The 24,334-nt window shown below is 42.3% G+C and overlaps 1 long non-coding RNA gene across 1 annotated transcript in view; it reads right to left on the bottom strand.

The window, feature by feature from the left end:
• Nucleotides 1-1,857: 1,857 nt before the first annotated feature.
• LOC141991622 (uncharacterized) overlaps nucleotides 1,858-24,334 on the bottom strand; it is a 61,042-nt gene continuing 38,565 nt past the window's right edge. The window contains exons 3-9 of the long non-coding RNA XR_012640407.1: nucleotides 20,985-21,144; nucleotides 20,550-20,773; nucleotides 19,176-19,250; nucleotides 18,322-18,439; nucleotides 6,236-6,347; nucleotides 3,955-4,026; nucleotides 1,858-2,594 (exon numbers count right to left, since the gene is read on the bottom strand). This is a non-coding gene — a long non-coding RNA (uncharacterized LOC141991622). The remainder of the gene's footprint in view (nucleotides 2,595-3,954; nucleotides 4,027-6,235; nucleotides 6,348-18,321; nucleotides 18,440-19,175; nucleotides 19,251-20,549; nucleotides 20,774-20,984; nucleotides 21,145-24,334) is intronic.

The raw sequence follows: 24,334 nt of genomic DNA, 5'->3' as shown, positions 1-24,334 counted from the left end.
TACATGAATTTAGACATTGCCCCTCCCTGCCCACGCAAAAAAGAATAAAGAATAACTTTGTGGAAAGGAAAAGCAGAATTACTTCAATGAATGATATTAATGTTTAGGGGCATAGATTTTCAGCAGGATGTAGCAGCTAAGAGGCCCAAATCCCCTACCATTCACCACTTTAAGAACTTTCCTCTTAAAGTTTGTTGGTGGTGGATTTATTGTTAATATGGAAAGCTTAGAAATATGGAGTGTTCATTACAAATAGTTCTCTAAAGGTGCTTATGGATTTTACTTTGGCTAAAAGTGAAAGGCAAAGCAATTAATAAATGCGGCAAAACTATCAAAGATCTCAGATCAGGCAGGTTGAAAGTGGTGTCTTCGTTTCTCATTCTGTAAAATGGTAAAAAATATTACTATAAATTAACTTAAGTTTCAAAATAAAAGTTGTTTTGACCCAAACATTGAACGTCTTGCAGATGTCAAAACAGGACATTTAGACAAGTCCAAATCTCTTTTTCCAATTTTTTAAAATAGAAAATTGGCAAAACCGCTCCTTTCCTGTGAACATTTCCAGGTTTTACTAATTGGTATTTTCTGATAAAAGAAACCTTTTATTGAAAAATTCCTAGCAAGCTCTGCAGCAGATTTAGCAGTTCAATGATACATACTCAAAATCCATGCATAATGGGAGCACCCACCCACTCTCACCTCTACAACTGATTTGGATTCATTATTTCACTGTATAGTCCCCTTTGGAATGATGTGGTAGCTGCTGCATAGACTAGAAGAGTGGGTGTGGCCAGGATTTCTCACATAGTGTGAAGCTCTGTGGGAATACATGGGGAAAACATGATGGATCAAAATGCTATGTACAGAGTCCCATATTGCCATGTCACTGCCCTGTCCATGGCATCATGATTCTCACAAGTGCTATGACCAAATCCTCTCTACCATGTTTGAAACTAACAAAGGGGAAATTACCACTGAACAGAGAACTAGTGACATGATGAAATTTCCATCCGCATTTCTTTATATAGTTTATTTTTACAGGGATTCCTATACAGCTCACTGTCTGCATCATATTGCAGTGAATTTCCAGAGATTATGGTGCATTGATCAGCTTGTTCTGCATATTCCTCTTCATAAACATGCCTACTCAGCCACATGAAGCTGAGTTCCTGTAACAATGAATACTCCTGAGTTATACATCCTATGGCCTCTAACGGTATGTCTACACTGCCCACTCCTTACGGTGATGTGTAGAGTACATACACCACATGTTCTTCTAGCATGGGTATAAATAGCTGTGTAGACATGGGGGAATTGCCTAGGTGAGTAAAGACATACCTGAACCCTTAGGGTATGTACCATACTGCTATTTTTAGCAGTATAGTGTCTGCAGGGAAAGGCTCTGCTTTCAGGAAAAGGCTGTGGCAGGCAGCGGGGAAGGGCCCTGGCAACTCCCCACTGCCTTTCCCCTGAGCATGCCTCTACACATACCCTAAACAGCATCACCAGTGGTGTGCAGTGTAGAAACCTAATGATGTGGGACAGGTGGGCAGTGTTGTACATATAAACTCCAAGTAAAAGAGATGATCAAAATAAGGAAGTGCAGAAGAATCTGGCCCTTGATTTATTGTTGTTATTTCTATTAAACTAGTGCTTGGAGAAACCAACCAAGATTGGTGCCTCTTTGCGGTAGGCATAGTCACAGTAAGAAGTGGTCTCTTCCCTGAAGAGCTTCCAATATATATATATATATATATATATATATATATATATATATATATATATATATATATATATATATAACAAGCCTGGATCAGGCTCCAGGCATTACTTTCCCAACTGTTCCTTACCCAGCTGCCAAAATCTTCAGCTTCCCCTAACAACTTCTACAATGCAGTCATGCAATGGGAATGCAACAATACTGCATATGAAACACCAAAAATGTGGGGACAGCATACATTTAAATTTAATATAAAAACAATCTAAAACATAATAAGGAATACCATCCTGAGTGAATTTTCATATTTAATTAAATACCTCATTAATGAAGCTGTTACAAAATGTCCTGTCTTCCACACTAGTGCTGCAGAATTCAGTGACCCTGCTGTATAAATTAGGTCCCAGTTGACACAGAATAGGTACATAGGGCCATGTTTATACCATGAGAACCAAAGAATGATACTGCCTCTCTCTATTACAGTTTATCCACTCAGACTTTGAAGCTTCTATAGCTTGTGGCTCCCCATAATCTTCTGTGTGGCTTCTGCTGCCCGCATAAGGCTACATTGAGGCATATACTATGGAGGCACCTGATAGCAATCCCCTAATTAGAGTTGTGTTCTGAAATGGGGCATAAACACTTGTTTTTCTCTAAAAGTTCGTATCCTTAGAATGAAATTTCATAGTGTTAGTTTTATGCCTTTGAATTTCCTGTGTCATCTTCATTTTGGTTTCTCTTCATAATTTTTGTAATAGGAAGTCTTTGAAGTTGATTTGTGACTGAAATTTGTCCTTGTTCGTCCAACCTCTCATTGTTGACTGACCAAATTTGGGAGGGGTGTGTATCCTGAGTAGATCTGGTGTAACATGTAGGTCTTTTAAATAAAAAAAAATGAATTTAGTATAATTGTAGCCATCATTTGTCATAACTGAACATTTATACGTCAGCAGTACTACAGCCACCACACACCCCAGACTACGTACTACAGCTGGAATGCTGAACCCTGAGGGGTCCCAGCCTTCCATTGCCCCCTTTACCAAACTGTCGTCTTCCACTGCAACACAGCACTACGGCAAACAGCCACAGCTGTTCCTATTGAGAAAAGGTAGTTTTGGTAGAAGGATGTTTTGAGGGGGCAAAGGTAAGGCTGTGATGCATGGTCTGTGGCATACTAAGGTTGTGGTAATGGTAAGATGTGGGTTAAGGAGTAGAGGGTATGTACTATTAGACTTAATTTTTCATTTCCATGTTCTCTTGTGTTTGTGTCAGGTAGGTTATGTGTGTAGAAACCATACCTGCCTTGCAACAAAGTTTTTGTACATTAACATAGATGTAGCCCTTTGACAGCTGTACTCTTTCTGTACAGTAGCTTGACAGAGGTGGTTTTTTTGTTGTTGTTTATGAATCATCTTCACACACCTTCTGATTTCTTCAGATGTATTCACTATTGCAAATTATTTGCTGAATTCATCTATTAGGAGAAAATCGGTCTACTTTTTGTAGCCGCCATCATTTCAGATCTCCTGTTGAATTTCTTATACATACAGAAAATTGTAAGATGAATTTTAAATATTAGGACACTGTAAAACAGGTCTTCTGGGTTTTTTCATCTCCTTTTTTTCCCCACAGGAAAATTATACTCTTTTTTAATTTTAATTTAGGAATCTGTTTTCATAGAAATGTGGAGAATGGCTTCTTGCTCTGTTTTATTTTCACTCTGGTTTTAGTATTGTACCATTAATGGGAAGGTGATTGCATTATATCTGTTGCAGAATCTTTTATGCTGAGATGTTCAGTAGTTTCTATATAGTAGAGTATGCTTGATGTAATGCATTAAAATTTAATACAGTGTATAAAAAGGGCACAGCTATCCAATCCAATGGGAAATAAGACCATCCAAAAATCTTTTGAGTTAGCACACAAATTACATTCTGTATTAATTCTTTCTGAATAGATATTTCAGGGTGCTTTCTTGACTCACTTTTGCTTAGGGGTTTTTAGTTTGTGGTTACTTCTGTATTTTCAGAGGTCAAGATGCAGCCCAAATGGCCTATGCAAAATGTTGAATCTTCAATAGCATATTTGAAATAACAAAACATACAGGGGAAAATTTGCAAAGATACAAATGGGAATTAGGCACCCAGTGACTTTCCATAGTGGATGGGTGCCTAACTACCCCTTCCATGCCTTTGAAAATATCCCACACAAGGCTTAATTGTGCAACCCATACTCACAGTGGTCAGGACTTGTTCATGCAAGCAGTCCCATTACTTTCAGTGTGTCTGCTTGGATAAGTGCTCTCCTTCCTGAAAAAAGAAAAGGAGGACTTGTGGCACCTTAGAGACCAACAAATTTATTTGAGCATAAGCTTTCGTGAGCGAGTGTTACCCAAATGACTCCAAAATGTTGGACAAATTAAAAAAAAATTGTTTGTAATCTGGAAAAAACTCTAAGCAGATCTGTGATGGGGTGTATAGACCACACACTGATGAGGAATGTGCCAGAGGGGCCCTGAGGACAGGGCTAGCCCTGGACCTCTGGCCTTGCCAGTCATGAATGATAGGCAGGAAGTCTTTAAAAGAGAGGAAACTTCAGTCAAATCAGAGGTGGGAAGGAGCACGATTGCCAAGCAGGAGACTGCTGGTGTGACTCCTAGAGCCGCAGGAGGAGCTCCCATCCAGAAGATCTTCACCCTGACCATATGGGCACTGCAGTGAATTCCCAGGGAGAGACTTAAGAAGGTCTGCAAGGGATAAAGGTCCTGGGTAATAAGCAAGGAACTAGGCCCTGTGGAGGAACCTCCCAGTGCCAGTTACTGGGTGCAGTGGTGGATTAGATACTGAGCCAATGGGGTCCATGCCCTGGGGCCATGGCCAATTAGGGGGCCCTGGAAAAATAGGCACCCCCACGCTCCGACCCGCTCCACCCACCCAGGGCTCCTGCTAGGGAGCAGGGTCGGGGTGCGGGGCTTGCCCTGCTCCACCCACCCATCCAGTACTCCTGCTGGGGAGCAGGGGAAGCCGCCATGCCCTGACCCCACTCCACCCCTGGCAGAAGCACTTAGTGGGTGGGGGAAGCCTCCATGCCCCAACCCTTCTCCCCAGCAGTAGGACTGCGGGTTGGGGAGGGGGAACTGCAGGTGGAAGGGGTGGGGAGGAGCCCCCACTTGCTCTGGCCCAGGGCCCTATAAAATGGTAATCCACCTCTGACTGGGTGTGGCCAGGTTCTTCCACCATCTGGGAGACAAACCTCAGTGGACTCCTTTACAAGATCCCATTGAATTTGTTTTATCTCTTTCCCTGCCACTCATGAAACAGATGTCATGTGGAAAGAGGATAAAAGGAGTAAGATTGCAGGAGAAATCTTTTTGGATGGTCATCTAGCCTCAAAAGAAAAGACAGTACCAGTGCAGTCTTTCATTTCAAGTAATGCAGTTATGAACTACTTGAGCAAAGGCAAAGTTAGCTCACCAGACTGTTCTTTTTGGGTGTTCCTACTGATTGCGATTCCTGACTCAAACTTACTTTTTATAGAATATTATTTATAATAGCATTATCTGGTAGAAATGATTTTATTATCCTTAATCAAAGCAGAAAATAGATGGACACAACATAGAGCTTCAGTCTCAAGATCAGTCACTCTTGGCCTAAATTTTCAAAAGTGACTCGGTTGGCTCAGTTTCTAGGTGTTCAACTTGGGACACCTTATAAGGGGCCAGACATTCAGAAAATTTTCAACATCCAGATTTTGAAAACCAGGTCCATTTAAGGTGCCTGATATGGAAGCACCCAAAAAAGTCACTAGTAACTTCTGAAAATGTAAGCCTTTATTTCTACCACTTTTGAACTTCCTTTGAAATGCCAACCCTATTCTCGATCTTTGACTTGGTCAAGACAAAGACATGCCTGGCAGCTGAGTCAGGCCTGGAGACTTGTGTGTCAGCCTGCACTATTGCAAGAAAGCAAGCACGTGGAGCAGCTCTCATTTTGTCTCATGTGGTTAAAAAAAGACTCTTTCAAAATCAGTAGCTTATTCTCATCTCAAAAGACCTTAAGATGCAAGAACTATAGAAAATTACAATAAGATAACAGCCCAAACTGAGGAAACATATCCATCAGTTAGATCATTGTAGATCATGTACCATAGATCATGTACCACTCTTCCACTAATAAATTATTGATTGCAAAATATTCTTCCATAGAGGCTATTCAACACCTCCGTGAAGTTGTTCTTGAATCATAGTTCCAAAGCTTAAAAGAATAGAAAAACAATAAGGTTCATATCATTGCAGATATATAGATTGGTCACTAGGAAAACAGTTTGATCCATGTCAATAACCACACTTTAACTAATGTGAAAATTGCATATTATCACTCTGAGACAAGCTGCATCAATGAGAAAAGCTGCATCAATAAGCATGCTGCCGTTTTCACTAAAGACTTTGAAAGATATTGCATAAAAATGGGTGTACTGCACTGATGGAAATGCAGCACTGCTCTCTCCCAGGTCACTTACCGCTGGTTTTATTACATCAGAAAATGGCTTTAGTGCAGTGATAAAATTAAAGTGCTGCATACACTTATTTGGCTTTGATCTCAGTTTACACATGCATACAGTCACAGGTGTCCTGCATGATAAACAGAAAATATTAAACAAAAACCATAGCATGCCATGTCTGTTGCCATCTTAGTCAAGACTAGAAAAATCATAAGCAAGAAACTGAAGTGTTAATGGTTTCTCTTCTAGCTCAAAGGTAACTGAGAGAAGCAGTGCCTGAATGGTGTTACTGTCTTGATGGCTTTTCATTGCTCTCTATGAAATAGATATGTGATTTTAAAGAGACAAGGTGGGTGAGATAAAATCTTTTATTGAACCAACTTCTGTTGGTGGAAAGCACAAACTTTCAAGCTTCACGTACCTCTTCCTCAGATCTGGAGAAAGTAACCAGAGTGTCCGAGCTAAATACAAAGTGGGACAGGTTGTTAAGCAAAATACTTTCACACATGCTGTAGGTAGGAGACCACTTAAAATGCAGTTGGCAATTAAGGGCTAGTTAGTCCAGTTCCCAGTACATAAGGACTAACATCACAGAAGCTATAATCCCAGCTGGTACCTTTGCGAACCTTCTCCGCAGTGAAGCCAGACAGTGACTGAATATGGAAGTTGATGTCACCCATAAAGGTAGTCCCTCTCAGAAATGCTCCAGCACATAAATGGAACAGTGTGGTAGCTACACTTGTAGGAGCAGGATTTTATATTTGTACTATAAGAATTAATGTATGTCTTGATTTCATCCTGCTAGCTCTCCCCATTTGAATAGCAGAAAGGAATGACCCTCTGGGACTATGAGATTCTGTTTTCCCATATGCAATACAATTAGGACCTGTTATAAAGTTTAGTTAATAAGAGACAGGATTTTGTATTGTGTCTATGTTAATTAGATTAAAGGAATGTTGAAGGCCTGAGCACAATGTAAACTGTTTTTGACCACAAGTTTTAGTGAAGTTTAATTTCTGTCTTCTCTGTGAGAGTCTGTATGAATGAAGAATGCATGCATAAGAAAAAGATAAGGTGTGAAGGCCATTGTTATAGCCAGATGGTCAAGGAAGGAGGAGTGAAGAGACTTAAGGACACCAGAAAATCATCAATGCGCATCTATAATGAAGGAAGGGCAGATTGCCGACCCTGAGGGGAAAGCTGGCACCCCTAAAGACAATTGATTAAATCGAAACCAGGACAGGATGACCCTCCTAAAGGTGTTTTGAAATGTTAACACCAATCAAGGAGTAACCGGTCAAAAACTGACACAGCAAAATCCATAGACTTCAACAGAGAAAAAAGACTATAAGAACAGGGTGCTTGGCCATGAGACTTTGGGTTCATCTTGCCATACTCCAGGAGCATCGGATCATGACCGACAGAGCCCTGCTCCCCTCTGCGACCAATCTGGCTGGCCACTAGATTGATCAAGACTCTGGACTAGTAACAAGAAACATCAACCGGCAGGCCTGTGTACACTATTTATGTGTGTGTGAGAGAGACTGAAAAGCATATGCTAACTGTTGTAATTACAATAAATGAGGCATTTTGCCATATCCCTCTTATAAGATCCTATTGGTATTATTTTATTAGTGTAACACACTCCAGGTAACTATGAATGAAAAATTCATTTTCCAATAGCAATATGCTTGACTCAGAGAGCCTGGGTTCAGATCCAAACTGACCCAAACTGTGGGGGATGTTTATATCCAGGATTTTCTTTTAGCCCATAATAGAGATAGTCTATTCTATTTAGTTTACACCACACCAGTCACCGAGGTATCTGATCAAGTACATTAATGAGGCCAGCTGTGTAGTACAGATTCAATTTGAACGTCACTAAAAGTTGGGTGGTGTTCAGATCTGGGGATTTGATCTAGCTCATTTTTAATTTCCAAATTTTTGTAGCTAGAACTTTTCACAAGCACTGAATTCATCTGTTAAATTAAGAACAAAAAAATCTTCAGAGAACTGTATTTTACAGATTTCTTTAGGACTGAAATACAGTACTAATCTGTGATATGTTCCTTTCTGGCCAGCAGATGGTATTCCCATAGGAAATGCCAGTACCTTGAAATCTGAATATATATGGGGAGAAATCATCTGAAACATTGATATTCAATGGGAGAGACAAGCCTGGAAGTCAGTAACGCTGGAGGAGAATGACAGTAGTCAGACCTGAATCTGTAAAATGAGATGACAGGAAAAAAGGCCAATGGACTGTTCTGCTTCATATGCAGACGTCTTTCAATATATAGCAGGTATGTAATAACTCCTTTCTTTAGAGCCCTGAAATGACTGTATATGGAATATTTCATTCAGTTCCAGGTATGTTATTACCACAAAAATAAATAAAATTGCAGGGAGTTCAGAGAAGAGCAACAAAAAATGATTATGTGGTTGGAGAGAGCCTTATAAGGAAAGATTAAAAGATCTGTGTGCAGTAGCAGGGGTAATTGATTACGAAGGGGTGATGGTGTGATAGTGTACACATATCTGGAGAGTGTAAACACCAAGGAGAGAGAGGATTTATCTAGCAAGGTACAAGCATGTCTAGAAAGAAAGGAGTGGAATTAAGAAAGAGAATATATTGAATAGTAGGGAAAACTCCTAGAGTGAGATGTATTCATCAGTCTTTCTGATGTTTGGAAAGCCCCGTAACATGAATTTTATCATATGCCCATAAAGCAGAACAGTATCCAAGGCCAGTAGGAAGAAAGGAGTGAGAACTGGTGTCTCTTTCTTTCCAGCAGCAGAAGCAAAAAGCTTCAAATACAGACTTTGCCCTTAAAAGAATATTCTAGATAAGTGGCATCCCATGATATAGTGCAGCAGATAGGATGCCTCTGGCTCAGTTCATCCAGCCTATGTCTGAATCCTGCAACTTGTAAGTAAACTGTAGCTAGTTTTCAACTAAACTGACAATCACAGCTTTTGTGATGTGATATAACTAGCTAGTTATTAAGTCCCACAAGGACTTTGCTCCAAGATCTGGCATTAAAACCAGGAGCCCTAAGAAGGTCATCTGAGAATCACACTGCCTCAGCTTGCCATATTTGTAAACAGCCCTTAAACACGACATACATATGTGGTGCATAGATCTTGTGCTGGCCTTCTGCACATGGATGAATTTCACTTTGTGAGAGTGGTAATTGAAACTTCCAGTTTAAGAAGAAAAGGAGTACCTGTGGCACGTTAGAGACTAACACATTTATTTGAGCATAAGCTTTCGTTAGCTACAGCTCACTTCATCGGATGCATTCAGTGGAAACTACAGTGGGGAGATTTATATACACAGAGAACATGAAACAATGGGTGTTACCATACACACTGTAAGGAGAGTGATCAGGTAAGGTGAGCTATTACCAGCAGGAGAGCGGGAGTGGCGGGGGGCAAAACTTCTGTAGTGATAATCAAGGTGGGCCATTTCCAGCAGTTGACAAGAACAGTGTGTGTGTGTGGGGGGGGAGAATAAACAAGGGGAAATAGTTTTACTTTGTGTAATGAAACATCCACTCCCAGTCTTTATTCAAGCCTAAGTTAATTGTATCCAGTTTGCAAATTAATTCCAATTCAGCAGTCTCTTGTTGGAGTACATTTTTGAAGTTTTTTTGTTGAAGAATTGCCACTTTTAGGTCTGTAATCAAGTGACCAAAGAGATTGAAGTGTTCTCCAACTGGTTTTTAATGTTATAATTCTTGATGTCTGATTTGTGTCCATTTATTCTTAGACTTTCCAGTTTGGCCAATGTACATGGCAGAGGGGCATTGCTGGCACATGATGGCATATATCACATTGGTAGATGCACAGGTGAATGAGCCTCTGATAGTGTGGCTGATGTGATTAGGCCCTATGATGGTGTCCCCTGAATAGATATGTGGACACAGTTGGCAACGGGCTTTGTTGCAAGGAGAGGTTCCTGGGTTAGTGTTTTTGTTGTGTGGTGTGTGGTTGCTGGTGAGTATTTGCTTCAGGTTGGGGGGCTGTCTGTAAGCAAGGACTGGCCTGTCTCCCAAGATCTGTGAGAGTGATGGGTCGTCCTTCAGGATAGGTTGTAGATCCTTGATGATGCACTGGAGAGATTTTAGTTGGGGGCTGAAGGTGATGGCTAGTGGCGTTCTGTTATTTTCTTTGTTGGGCCTGTCCTCTAGCAGGTAACTTCTGGGTACTCTTCTGGCTCTGTCAATCTGTTTCTTCACTTCAGCAGGTGGATATTGTAGTTGTAAGAACACTTGATAGTGATCTTGTAGGTGTTTGTCTCTGTCTGAGGGGTTGGAGCAAATGCAGTTGTATCGTAGAGCTTGGCTGTAGACAATGGATCGTGTAGTGTGGTCTGGATGAAAGCTGGAGGCATGTAGGTAAGTATAGCGGTCAGTAGGTTTCCAGTATAGGGTTGTGTTTATGTGACCATCGCTTATTAGCACTGTAGTGTCCAGGAAGTGGATCTCTTGTGTGGACTGATCCAGGCTGAGGTTGATGGTGGGATGGAAGTTGTTGAAATCATGGTGGAATTCCTCAAGGGCTTCTTTTCCATGGGTCCAGATGATGAAGATGTCATCAATGTAGCGCAAGTAGAGTAGGGGCGTTAGGGGACGAGAGCTGAGGAAGTGTTGTTCTAAGTCAGCCATAAAAATTTTGGCATACTGTGGGGCCATGCGGGTACCCATAGCAGTGCCGCTGATTTGAAGGTATACATTGACCCCGAATGTGAAATAGTTATGGGTGAGGACAAATTCACAACGTTCAGCCACCAGGTTTGCCATGACATTATCGGGGATACTGTTCCTGACATCTTGCAGTCCATCTTTGTGTGGAATGTTGGTGTAGGGGGCTTCTACATCCATAGTGGCTAGGATGGTGTTTTCAGGGAGATCACCGATGGATTGTAGTTTCCTCAGGAAGTCAGTGGTGTCTCAAAGATAGTTGGGAGTGCTGGTAGCATAGGGCCTGAGGAGGGAGTCTACATAGCCAGACAATCCTGCTATTAGGGTGCCAATGCCTGAGATGATGGGGCGTCCAGGATTTCCAGGTTTATGGATCTTGGGTAGCAGATAGAATACCCCGGTCGGTGTTCTAGGGGTGTGTCTGTGCGGATTTGTTTTTGTGCTTTTTTAGGGAGTTTCTTGAGCAGATGGTGTAGTTTCTTTTGGTAACCCTCAGTGGGATCAGAGGGTAATGGCTGGTAGAAAGTGGTGTTGGAGAGCCACCTAGCAGCCTCTTGTTCATATTCCGACCTATTCATGATGACGACAGCACCTCCTTTATCAGCCTTTTTGATTATGATGTCAGAGTTGTTTCTGAGGCTGTGGATGGCATTGTGTTCTGCATGGCTGAGGTTATGGGGCAAGTGATGCTGCTTTTCTACAATTTCAGCCCGTGCACGTAGGCGGAAGCACTCTATGTAGAAGTCCAGTCTGTTGTTTCGACCTTCAGGAGGAGTCCACCCAGAATCCTTCTTTTTGTAGTCTTGGTAGGAAGGTCTCTATGGGATAGTATGTTGTTCAGAGGTGTGTTGGAAATATTTCTTGAGTCGGAGACGTCAAAAATAGGATTCTAGGTTACCTCTGAACAACATACTAACCCACAGAGACCTTCCTACCAACACTACAAAATAAATTTTTGCTCAAATAAATTTGTTAGTCTCTAAGGTGCCACAAGTACTCCTTTTCTTTTTGCGGATACAGACTAACACAGCTGCTACTCTGAAACCAGTTTAAGAAGGATGAGATATAATTTTCTATAACTGAGACTCTACAAATGACCATATCATAATATTTACAGATACTTGAGAATAAAACCTCCTTTCTTGAAAACAGAGCTGAGGGAGTCAAAAACAAGCAACATACTCAGAAATTCAGGTCAACTTGTCTAGCTGAGAATATCGAGAAACCTGATCCTACTAAGACCTTGCCTCCTGGACCCATGACTTGTTTCATCTTCAGTGGAAGAAAAACTTGAATACCATCCTTGTCATGAGTTCCTGGGTTACTGAGCTGAGGGTGGAGATAACATGTAATTCACCAATTCCAGCCTGTAGCTGGGTTAACTGTGCTCCACTAATAAGTCCCGTGGCTTTCTCCAACTGCCCTAGTTTTTCCTCATGTTGTTGGCCCTTGTAAATATTCCAAATTGCCACTGAGCTATTGGCACCATCCCATAGGCATTTTCCAAGTCCCTTTTCCTTCTAGAGAAGACCCATGCCCTTTGCTCTGATCAACAAATGGCAGCCCCCTTGGAGCAATTTGCGTATAAAGGTCCCTGCAAGTCCCTCCCTGCCAATGTACAATACTCCATTTCCTCCACCAGGGCAAATTCTTAATGTCTTTTGTAGTCAGGAATCCCTGGCCTTTGGTGGTTTCGGCAGAGCGAGAGTTCCTTCTTCTTTCTTGGAGTAGTTGTGGTGGAGGATCATGCAGGGGAGAGGTTACCAGCACGTCACCCTGTAGTGGTTTGGTTCCTTTAACAGATGCTGGATATATGGTGGTTCCGTTAGTGGACGAGGGAGAGGTTACTAGCCCTTCAACTTGTCTTTGTTTCCTGCTGCCCAGCAGGAGGGAAAGAAGTACCAGAAGGAGAGAGAGGCTAACCAGCAGTCGGAGTAGAATCATTTCAAGGAGGTTGGGCCCTTTTTCAGTGAGAAGCATGGGTCCAGTCAGTCCTTGGCACTTCACGGTGGTGTTGGTAGTCAACAGAACTTGATAAGGGCCTTTCCAGTGTGGGGTTAGAGCGGTCCTTCATTGATGGACCTTTATGTAGACCCAGTCTCCTGGTTCCAACGAATGACAGGGTTGCTCAGGATCCTTAGGTAATGCTGCTTTCACCTCTGAATAAAGAGACCTAACACATTTCATTAATGCCTGGCAGTAACTAAGCATTGTATCATCCATCAAATGAATGAAAAAACATCAACTAATACTAGCACATACTTATAATTACATCATTTAGACATTTGAATAAAATCAATCTGAATATTTACAAAAGGTCCCCAGGGAGGGGGATGTGCTGCCTTTCTAGCTTTGACTGCTTTTCCAACATTATGGTGCTGGCAGATTGAACACTGTTGACAGTAATGTTGGGCTACAGGAGAAAAATTTGGTGCATACCAGTCTTATTTAACTGCAGCAATCATCCCCCCTTTGCTCATGTGTGCCATCCCGTGGTGCACAGGAGCAAAGTAGGGCAAAAGCACCTTAGGCGCAACCAGGCGGCCGTCCGGGGAGTGCCATAGGTGATCAGGATGCAAAGTGCACCCAGCAACACTCCAAGAACATTTTTCGGCTTTCGGTGCCGCGTCCTGGATCTTGGCAAGGTTCTCAAGGGAGGTCAGCAGAGGTTGCTCAATCATGGCAAGAGTGTACACAGTCTGAGGGGCAGAAGGTGCCGTGGTTTTGGCTGCTGAATCAGCCAAAACATTTCCATGTGTAACTTCAACATGAGGGGTTTGATGAGCAATACATTTTACAACAGCTACAGCTTTGGGCAACAGAAGGGCATCCAAAAGAGCAGCCACATACGTGCCATTTTTAATAGGCGAACCAGAGGATTTAAGGAAGCCTCTGTGTTCCCACAGTTGACCATAGTCATGTTCTACTCCAAAAGTGTAGCGGGAATCAGTATAAATAGTAACAGCTTGATCCTGTACCAAAATACAGGCTCGGTTCCAGGCAATGAGTTTGGCAACCTGGGCTGAAAATACAGAGGGAAGGAGGGCACTTTCAACGACAGAATACAAAGAGCATACAGCATAGCCAGCAACCAGATTTCCCTTAGAATTTCGCAAACATGAGCCATCTACAAAATAAATGAGGTCAGGGATCTGTAAAGGCACATCCATGAGGTCTTCCCTTGGACGGGTAAGAATAGAAGTCACAGACGCACAATCATGGGGCTCTCCGTCCTCTGGCCCAGGCAATAAGGAAGCAGGATTTAAAATGGGACAGGGAGTCAGGGTACTATGAGACAAAGATAGCAGCACAAGTTCATATTTGGTGAGGCGAGAAGTAGATAGATGTTGAGTCTTGTATTTTAACAGAAGAGCCGCCACAGTAAGAGGTACTGCAACACTCAAGGGTGACCCTAGGACTATGGATTCAGACAACTGCACAGGCAGAGCAGCTGCAGCTGTAGTCTGCACACAAGGAGGAAAGCCAGCTGCCACAGTGTCCAGGGCAGTGCTATAATAAGCAAGTGGGCGGTGTTTATCTCCTTGTTTTGCGTTAACACAGCTAAGGCAAACCCGTTGCGCTCATGGCAGAAAAGAACAAATGGTTTAGTGTAATCAGGAAGTCCAAGTGCCGGGGCACTAGAAAGGGCTTGTTTAATGTCCACAAAAGCTTGTTCAGCCTCCTGGGACCATGGAAATGGCTCAGGAGTGTCTGTCTTAGTCAGATTTTGTAATGGCTTAATTATTGTTGCATAACCCAAAATCCACTGTCTGCAGTACCCAGTCATGACAAGGAAGGTTCGCATTTGAGAGATAGTGACAGGCCTGGGCATTTTTAAGATGGTTGTAATGCAGGAATCTGACAAATGACGGGTGCCGGATGAAATATCATGACCAAGGTAATGGACTCTCAGTCGGCAAAACTGGAGCTTTTCCTGAGATGCCTTGTGCCCCTTGGCAGCAAGAGCAGTAAAAAGAACTAAAGTAACAGTTTTACAGGATTCAAAGGAAGGGGATGCCAACAAAAGATCATCCACGTATTGTATGAGTATGGATTTTCCTGGGAAAACCACATCATCCAGATCCTTCTTTAGGATCTGGGAAAACAGGGATGGAGATTCGGGGTATCCTTGGGGTAAGCAGGTCCAGGTATATTGGAGACCTCTATAGGTGAAGGCAAACAAATATTAGCTATCAGGATGAATAGGAATCAAAAAGAAGGCTGAACAAAGGTCTACAACAGTAAAATAAGTGGCTGTAGGGGGCATACAAGGAAGTATGGTAGCTGTGTTTGGGACCACTGGAAAAGATGGCAAGACAACAGCATTAACTGAGCGGAGATCCTGAATGAAGTGATAGGTCTTCTTTCCCTGTTTCTTTATAGGGAGAATAGGTGTGTTACAAAAACTGGTAGTAGGGATGATAATACCTTTCTGTAACAAAGAATCTATCCCTGGAGCTATTCCTTCTTCCACTTCAGGACGTAGTGGATATTGTGGTACCCTTGGAAGTGGTTTGAAAGGGTCAACAAGAATTTTAACTGGTTCAGCTGTTTGAATCTCTCCAACTTCATTTGCATGCTGAGACCAAAGATAAGAGGGTACTTGTGACAACAGCTTAACAAGATCATTACTGAGAGCTGCATTTGATTGGGCTGGCTCCTTTGTTTGAAGGATGGCCAGCACTAGGTTGGTATTCTCATCAGGGACTTCTAAGAACACGCCGTCTGGCGTGCAATAGATAGCGCAGCCCAATTTGCACAAAAGATCTCATCTCAGCATGTTAACAGGAGAGGACGGGCTGAGTAAAAAGGCATGTTGATCTGAAATGGGTCCCAAGGAAACAGAAAGGGGTTTAGTAATAGGATGGGGTACAGGCTGGTTTGAAATACCGATGGCATTAGTGTACGAGGATGACAAGGGAACGGATGGAAACTCAAAGGACCTTAAAGCTGATCTGCTAGCACCAGTATCTACAAGACAAGCTAAAGGTTGTCCTTTGATTTCACATTTTACATATGGGCCTTTTTGATCAAGAGGAGTTAAAGGATGCATGATACAGTTACGTTCCCTCAGGCTGTCCTAATAAGAATTATTTTGTGGAGAAAAAGCAGCCGCATCAGGGTTTGGGAATGGGGATGGAGGGTTTTGATGAGGTTGGTTTGGGCATTCATTTTTCCAATGCCCTTCCTGGCCACAGTAGTGGCACGTATTGTTCCCTGTCAAGTCAAGGCATGAGGGACCTCTCTCTCTTCCCCACCTTCGTCCTCTCCCACCCCTCAGTACCCTACGGCCTCTATGTTGATAAGTCTGCAACTGCAAGGCCAGTAGTTTTGTTTCAGAACTTTCTTTCTTCTGCTCTATGCAAGCTATACAATGGTTGGCAACTGTCACCAATTCAGAAAGGGGCTTAGTTTGCCAGCCGATGCAGATCACCTTTAACTGCTGTTGAACCTTTGGCAAGAGTCCTTGAATGAAAGCAGCCCTCACTGCCTCTCTGGCATTGTTAGCTGGCTGGGCAATCCCTGAATATTGTTCAAACACTTTTGTCAATTTATCTAAATAATCGGCAGGGGACTCGCCTTTGTTCTGTTTACAGTTGTTGATCTTTGTCCAATCCATTTTTCTAGGGCAAATTTCCAGAATGGCGATCATGGGGTGATTCCTAGCCTGAGCCAGGGCATCTTCAATTCCGGGGTCAGCATTGGGCCACTGGGCTTGAGTGAGTAGCCGTTGTTGAACTTTGGATGGCAGAACTACTCGCAAGAGTTTGTTAACGTCTGCTCATGATGGATTGTAACACTGAATCACTGTCTGGAGTTCCTCTCTAAATTTTTCTGGTTCCTCTCTAATAGTAGGAAATTCCTTAACTAAATTTCTAAGGTCCCCTGGTGTCCAGGGGTCATGTACTGTAACCAAGTGATCTCCTTCACCAGGCAATTGCCTTAAGGGGGCCTGGATCACTACTGCCTGGTCTTGTTGGCTCCTAGTGTGTTTGGAGACTGGAGTGCAAGTATCAGAGCTAAGCAAGATGTTGGATAGATCAGGAACAGCCCTCAGCTGCTGATGTGGGTGAGGCGGTGGAGGGAGAGGTTCCTCTCTGGAATGAACGGCCTGTGTAGTCGATACATGTGGTGGTGATGATGGCGCTACCATTTGGAAGCCCTCAGAAGGCATAGTCTGTGCGGCCCCAAGGGGCTGGTGGGAAGATGGCAGCGGCCACTGCCCATGTCCTGCCAGAGGCACAGCCTGCTGAGAAGCACTGTTGAAAAAATCCACAATGTCCTCAGCTGTCTCCTCCTCACTCTCAGTCTTTACTAATTGGGGATATAAAGGAGCCGAGGGGGTCGATGAGGTAGTTTGGGTAGGGGGACATCCGAATGCCTTGCATTTAGTTTTTAAATCCTGCACTTGGGTTTTTAACTTTTCCTGGGAGTCCTTTAGACTCCACACTCGAGACTCATGGAGTCTTTGTGGCTTCCTCCCACGAATAGACAAATTGTTCCCACTTTAGGTCAGGGATTTTTGGTGATTCAAGAGCTCCTCTGAGATGTATGATCTTATGTAAATCGAAGGTACCATCTAGCGGAAACTGTTTAGATGGATTATCACGCGTGTAAAAATTCCAGTTATTTAGATACTTACAAGTCCTAGGACTATAATGCATGTACATGTAGTATTCAGGGGTGCCTTTTGGTGTGCAGGAATGTTCTTAGATTGATCATTACCCATTTTTCAGACACTCAGGGAAAGTTCACTGGGCCACGAGGTTTGGCTGACTCCCCTTGCTTTCAGAACTCCTGCATGGGGTAGTCCTGGGGCGGATGAAGTCAGCTTAAGTCCCAGACCTGGTCAGCAAATAAGTAAGGGAAGACTTTTGTTCTCTCGCACTCCGGGGAAAGGGTCTACTGGGTCACGGGGTTCCACCATTCAGCGGCTTAAGTCCCAGACATGGTCAGCAGACTTGGCAAGGGAAATCTTTCACTGGGTCAGAAGGTTTGGCTGACTCCCCTTGCTTTCAGAACTCCCACATGGGGTAGTCCTGGGGCGGCTGGAGTCAGCGTAAGTCTTCAGACCTGGTCAGTGGCATTCACTCCTCAGTCATTCACTCAGTCTTATTCATTCCCCGCATACCTGGATGCATCTCGCTTAACCATAATCTTAATTCCTTACTTCCAGATTTATCACAACCTTTTCCTTATGTGAAGCAGCAGTCTCCTCAGCACCGATATGCAGCTGCAACCTGTCCCTTATTTGAGGCGGCAATCTCCTCAGCACTGCTTTGCATCTGACCTTGTTGCAAAATCAATAAGTTCGCATGGCATGAGCCCAAGAGGGACAGAAGGCCCCTCGGGCAGTCCTCCTCCGAACCCCATTAGAGATTTCAAAAGGTCTCTTACCTCTTGTCTGGCACCTTGGGGTTCAAAGGGGAATGATCCATAGTGATTGCCGCTGTCTTATCCGGGTGTTGCCATCCGAGTCACGGCACCAAATTGTGGAAGAAAACAAATCCTCACTCTGTGTTTGTTAGCAACAAGTCAGAGACAGTTTATTATGAGCAATTGCAAGGGAAGACTGAGGTCGGACAGGGGGTTCCCTGACCTTAGGCAGATCTTCCCCCTACAAGCAGTGTAAGACAAGTATCTATACTTTCCCCTTACATACATCAACAGCTAACAGTTAGCCTTTGTTTATTCAAATTCCCTCCAGACGCTACCTTATCTCAAGGTTTCTGCTTAAGTCAGCATTCCATCTTAAAAAACTAAAAGCAAGGCGAAAACAGCATCTCTTACAACTCTCGCGTTATTAGGGTAAGGGTTAGGATTAGGGTTTCCTTTCACTCTATCCTTAAATTGACTAAGACATCTACCCCCAGATCCTCTGTCAAGGTTCCTTCCCCACTCTGAACCCTAGGGTACAGATGTGGGGACCCACATGAAAGACCCCCTAAGCTTATTCTTACCAGCTTAGGTTAAAAACTTCCCCAAGGTACAAACTTTGCCTTGTCCTTGAACCATATGCTGCCACCACCAAGCGTTTTAAACAAAGAACAGGGAAAGATCCCACTTGGAGATGTCTTCCCCCAAAATATCCCCCCAAGCCCTACACCCCCTTTCCTGGGGAAGGCTTGATAAAAATCCTCACCAATTTGCATAGGTGAACACAGAGCCAACCCTTGGATCTTAAGAACAATGAAAAATCAATCGGGTTCTTAAAGGAAGAATTTTAATTAAAGAAAAGGTAAAAGAATCACCTCTGTAAAATCAGGATGGTAAATACCTTACAGGGTAATCAGATTCAAAACACAGAGAATCCCTCTAGGCAAAACCTTAAGTTACAAAAAGACACAGCTTATTTTACCAGCCATTAAACAAAAGAAAATTTAATGCACGTTCTAGCTAGATTACTTACTAACTTTACAGGAGTTGTAAGGCTGAATTCCTGATCTGTTCCCGGCAAAAGCATCACACAGGCAGACCCTTTGTTCTCCCCCCTCCAGATTTGAAAGTATCTTGTCCCCTCATTGGTCATTTTGGGTCAGGTGCCAGCTAAGTTACCTTAGCTTCTTAACCCTTTACAGGTGACAGGGTTTTGCCTCTGGCTAGGAAGGATTTTATAGCACCTTATACAGAAAAGTGGTTACCCTTCCCTTTATATTTATGACATCCTCCTTTTTCACTTTTTCTGCTTCCACACCATCGTTACAAAAGCCAATGTGAGAGAAGTCTTCAGTGTACTACACAGTATCCTAACAGCCTATAGGGCAGTGGTTCTCAAACTTTTGTACTGGTGACTCCTTTCACATAGTAAGCCTCTGAGTGTGACCCTCCATATAAATTATAAACACTTTTTAATATATTTAACACCATTATAAATGCTGAAGGCAAAGCAGGGTTTGGGGTGGAGGCTGACAGCTCGCAACCCCCCATGTAATAACCTTGCAACCTCCTGAGGGGTCCTGACCCCCAGTTTGAAAACCCCTGCTATAGAGGTCACCAAATCTTTGTCTTCAAGAATCTGAGGACTTATTAGTTTTCTCAAAGCATCTAATCCAGCTCCAGTGGCCCCGACTAAGACTCTGCTCTAGCTATAGTGCTCCAAGCCTCCTTTCTCTTTTCCTATCTCTTTTTATTTTTGTTTTGTTATGTGTGTTCTCTTCTCAATCACTTTCTCCTTCCTTGATCTCCTTTTTCCTTCACTCATTTTTCACTGCTTCCTTTTCTTGTCTTCATCCCCCATTTTCCCCTCCCTTTTTAAAGGTTTATAATATTGTGGCCTCTAGCAATCTCTGATATGAAGCTACCATGCTATTGTGTTCTATTTAATTCTCCTGGACATTTCCCTGAAGCAATGGTGTGTAAAATTCTGTTCGGCTAAGGGAGATTTATGTCATCTAATGGAGAAGAGAACAGGGAAATCTTATTTAAGGTAGAAGGCCGTGAGCTAAATATATCATAAGTAGCATTCTGTAACTCATTTTACTTATCCTAGCTTCTCCTGTATTTTCTATGACTATTTCCCCATCTATTCTTACTTTAATACTAATAAATCCTCAGAATCCTGAGTCACCGGAGTGAAGGGGGAGGTTTAGAAACAAAGCCACGTGATCATTTTCAACCAAACCTACCATGCTGCTTTCTTCTCTTGCAGTGGTAAGCTACAGAATGATCCACAGCAGGAAAAGAATCTGGATAATCTCCCAAACATAGAAACTCCCTCCATGAAAACAGCAAAAGTCTCAACAGCAAAGGCAATGAGAATGTTTTCTATGTTCTCAGCTGACATGAGCTTCATTCACATAAGTGATGCTTTCAGTAATTATCGGAAGAAGGGAATTTGCTGTTAATGAATCTGTAGGGGAAGTGGAAGGAGCTTTAGTTTGAGGTTATGGCAAGTTTCTACAAAAAGTGTTCTCTTGTCCAGATTTCCAGCATTGTGTCCCATCATGCACATTCATTCAGTTAAAGAAAAGTAACCGTAATGGATTCACTGGTTTCTGGTTCGTGGCTACCCAAATAGTTCCTTGAAGATTTCACTGTTAGAAAATTAGTGGTCAGAGTACCTGTCAGATTTTGCACCTGAATTCTGCTGCCTCCAGATTCCTTCTTCTCCCCAGATAACTGGGTTAGAAATAGCAGGTTAAAGGGCTTTCTGAAATTCTGTTTTTTTAATTTTCTGATTTGCATCATGAGTAAGAACATGGTGTCCTGTCAGACGTCATGCTGTAAAACATCAGTACTTATTAATGATTCACCATCGTGTTTAATAGTGTTACAAATAAGATTCAGCAAACCAGTCTGCACAAGAGCTTGGAAATAAAATTAAGGAATTTATATCATAGCACATTTGATAGATGGGCATTTGAATGTGTTCTTGACAAAATAAGAACTTTTGTGAAGATATCATGCAGTGGTATAGATATAGCACAGTCTATGCTTGCAGTATTAGCCAACACAAACTCTATAAGGGCCAGAGTTATTTCTAATCCAGATAGATTTCAAATTGATATTTATCTTGCATCCTGACAAATATGAAAAACAGGATGTTTAAGTCTTTTTCTTGCTGACCAAAAAATATTTCCAGGCTTGGAAACATACCCTAAGACAGTGGTTCTCAACTGGGAGTATGCAGAGGTCTTCCAGGGGTACATCAACTTATCTAGATATGTTTCTAGTTTTACAACAGGCTACATAAAAAGCACTAGCAAAGTCAGTACAAACTAAAATTTCATACAGACAAGGACTTGTTTATACTGCTCTATATACTATACACAGAAATATAAGTACAATATTTAGATTCCAATTGATTTTAGTTTATAATTATATGGTAAAAGTAAGCAATTTATCCATCATAGTGTGCTGTGACACTTTTGTATTTTTATGTCTGATTTTGTAAACAAGTAGGTTTTAAGTGAGGTGAAACTTGGGGATACGCAAGACAAATCAGCCTCCTGAAAGTGGTACAGTAGTCTGGAAAGGTTGAGAGCCACTGCCCTAAGACAGTAGATGATGCAGTTGTCCCTTAACCTCAACACCCATCACAAAGAGTCTCAGCAGTAAAACAGAGAATGTATAAGGTAATGCCAACTTGTAAATGAATTCCGCATATGAAACAGGGAAAATGTGGATGCAAATACAGGAGCTCAGAAAGGTGCAATGAATAGTCCACTGTTCCAGTCTATAGGTGATAATAGGCTAGTCTAAACTAAAGTGCTACATCAGTACCGATGCAGCTGTGCTGCTGTAGCATGTCTGGTGAAGACACTCTATGCTGATGGGAGAGAACTCTCTCATCTGCATAATTACTCCACTACGTCAATTCAAGTTTTTCTCCACTATGTCAGTGGGACACCATCTCCTGATGACATAGCACACGTGGGGGAAGCCCTTAAGTTGCTCTAATTTGCATCACTCAAGGGGTGGCAACTTTTGCACACCCTTGAGTGACATATGTTATATCGACATAAGCAGTCGTGTAGACCTGCCCAGGGTTTCAATCATCATACAGGGCATGATTAAGGGATAAGCACTCTACAACCATGTTGATGGCCCAAGATTCTGGAATGATGTGATTTATAACAGAGTATCAGCTTTCATTTAAAGGAAAAAGTGAGTTTCTAGCCTTCAAGCTTGTGAAGAAAAGCTTGAAAATGTGACCTGAGTGTAATTAATGGAGAGATGCCTCCCTGAGTCTGCAGCCAGCCTGAAACAAATAGCTTTGCAGTGTGAACTGCTCTACTAACCTCAATAGGTTGTCAGCTCCAAGACCCACTGCTGTGGGAGAGAGGGACCTTGGTAAAACCACCTCAGTTCTCATTAGTGGCTCTGAGTAGCTGCGTGCACAAAGCAGTGCCGAATCCCAGAACCTTGCCTTGTTGGGCATGTTAAACCTTGTGAAGGTAGCTAGCAGAGGCAACTTCTGGTGAAGGGTTGCCAGGTGCCTGCCAAAGAGGAGGAGTTAAATGCTTTGCGAATATTAGACCATAGAAACTGAACGAAGAATGGAAAATGCTTCATTCAGTCTCATTGTTTTTAGGTGACAAATCTGAGGAACTGTCCCAGATTGAGGTGTCATTAGAGGAGGTTTTGGAACAAATTGATAAACTAAACAGTAATAAGTCACCAGGATCAGATGGGTATTCACCCAAGATTTCTGAAAAAAAATGTGAAATTGCAGAACTACCAACTGTAGTCTGTAACCCATCATTTAAATCAGCTTCTGTACCAAATGACTGGAGGATAGCTAATGTGATGCCAATTGTTAAAAAGGGCTCCAGAGATGATCCTGGCAATTACAGGCTGGTAAGCCTGACTTCAGTTCCGGGCAAGTTGGTTGAAACTACAGTAAAGAACAAAATTGTCAGACACATAGATGAATATAATATATTGGGGAAAAGCAACATGTTTTTTGTAAAGTGAAATCATTCCTCATCAACCTACTAGAATTCTTTGAGGGGGTCAAAAAGCACTTGGACAAGGGAGATCCAGTGTACTTAGATTTTTAGAAAGCCTTTGACAAGGTCCGTCACAAAAGACTCTTAAACAAAGTAAGATGTCATGGGATAAGACGGAAGGTCCTCTCATGGATGGGTAACTGGTTAAAAGATAGGAAACAAAGGGTAAGGATAAATGGTCAGATTCCAGAATGAGTAACTGGGCAACAAAATGGCAGTTGAAATTCAATGTTGATAAATGCAAAGTAATGCACATTGAAAAACATAATCCCAATCCCATAAACATAATCCCAACTATACATATAAAATGATGGGGTCTAAATTAGCTGTTACTCAAGAAAGAGAACTTGGAGTCATTGTGGACAGGTCTCCAAAAGCATCGACCCAATGTGCAGTGGCAGCCAAAAAAACCAAACAGAATACTGGGAATCATTCAAAAAGAGAGAGATAATAAAACAGATAATATTATATTACCTCTATATAAATCCATGGTATGCCCACATCTTGAATTCTGTGTGCAGCTGTGGGTCATCCCATCTCAAAAAAGATATATTGGAATTGGAAAAGGTTCAGAAAAGGGCAACAAAAATGATTAGGGGTATGGAATGGCTTCTGTATGAGGAGAGATTAATAAGACTAGGATTTTTCAGACTAGAAAAGAAATTACTAAGGGGGGATATGATAGAGGTCTATAAAATCATGACTGGTGTGGAGAAAGTAAATAAGGAAGTGCTCTTCACTCCTTCTCATAACAAAAGAACTAGGGGTCACCAAATGAAATTAATAGGCAGCAGGTTTAAAACAAACAAAAGGAAGTATTTCTTCACACAACACACAGTCAACCTGTGGAACTCTTTACCAGAGGATGCTGTGAAGGCCAACAGGATTCAAAAAATAATTAGATAAATTCATGGAGGATTGGTCCATCAATTGCTATTAGCCAGGATGGGCAGGGATAG

Source organism: Natator depressus, chromosome 7, assembly GCF_965152275.1.
Source record: "Natator depressus isolate rNatDep1 chromosome 7, rNatDep2.hap1, whole genome shotgun sequence".
Classification (NCBI taxonomy): Eukaryota; Metazoa; Chordata; order Testudines; family Cheloniidae; genus Natator; species Natator depressus.
The sequence above is the reverse complement of the archived record's forward strand: the minus strand, read 5'-3'. Positions and strand labels throughout refer to the sequence as shown.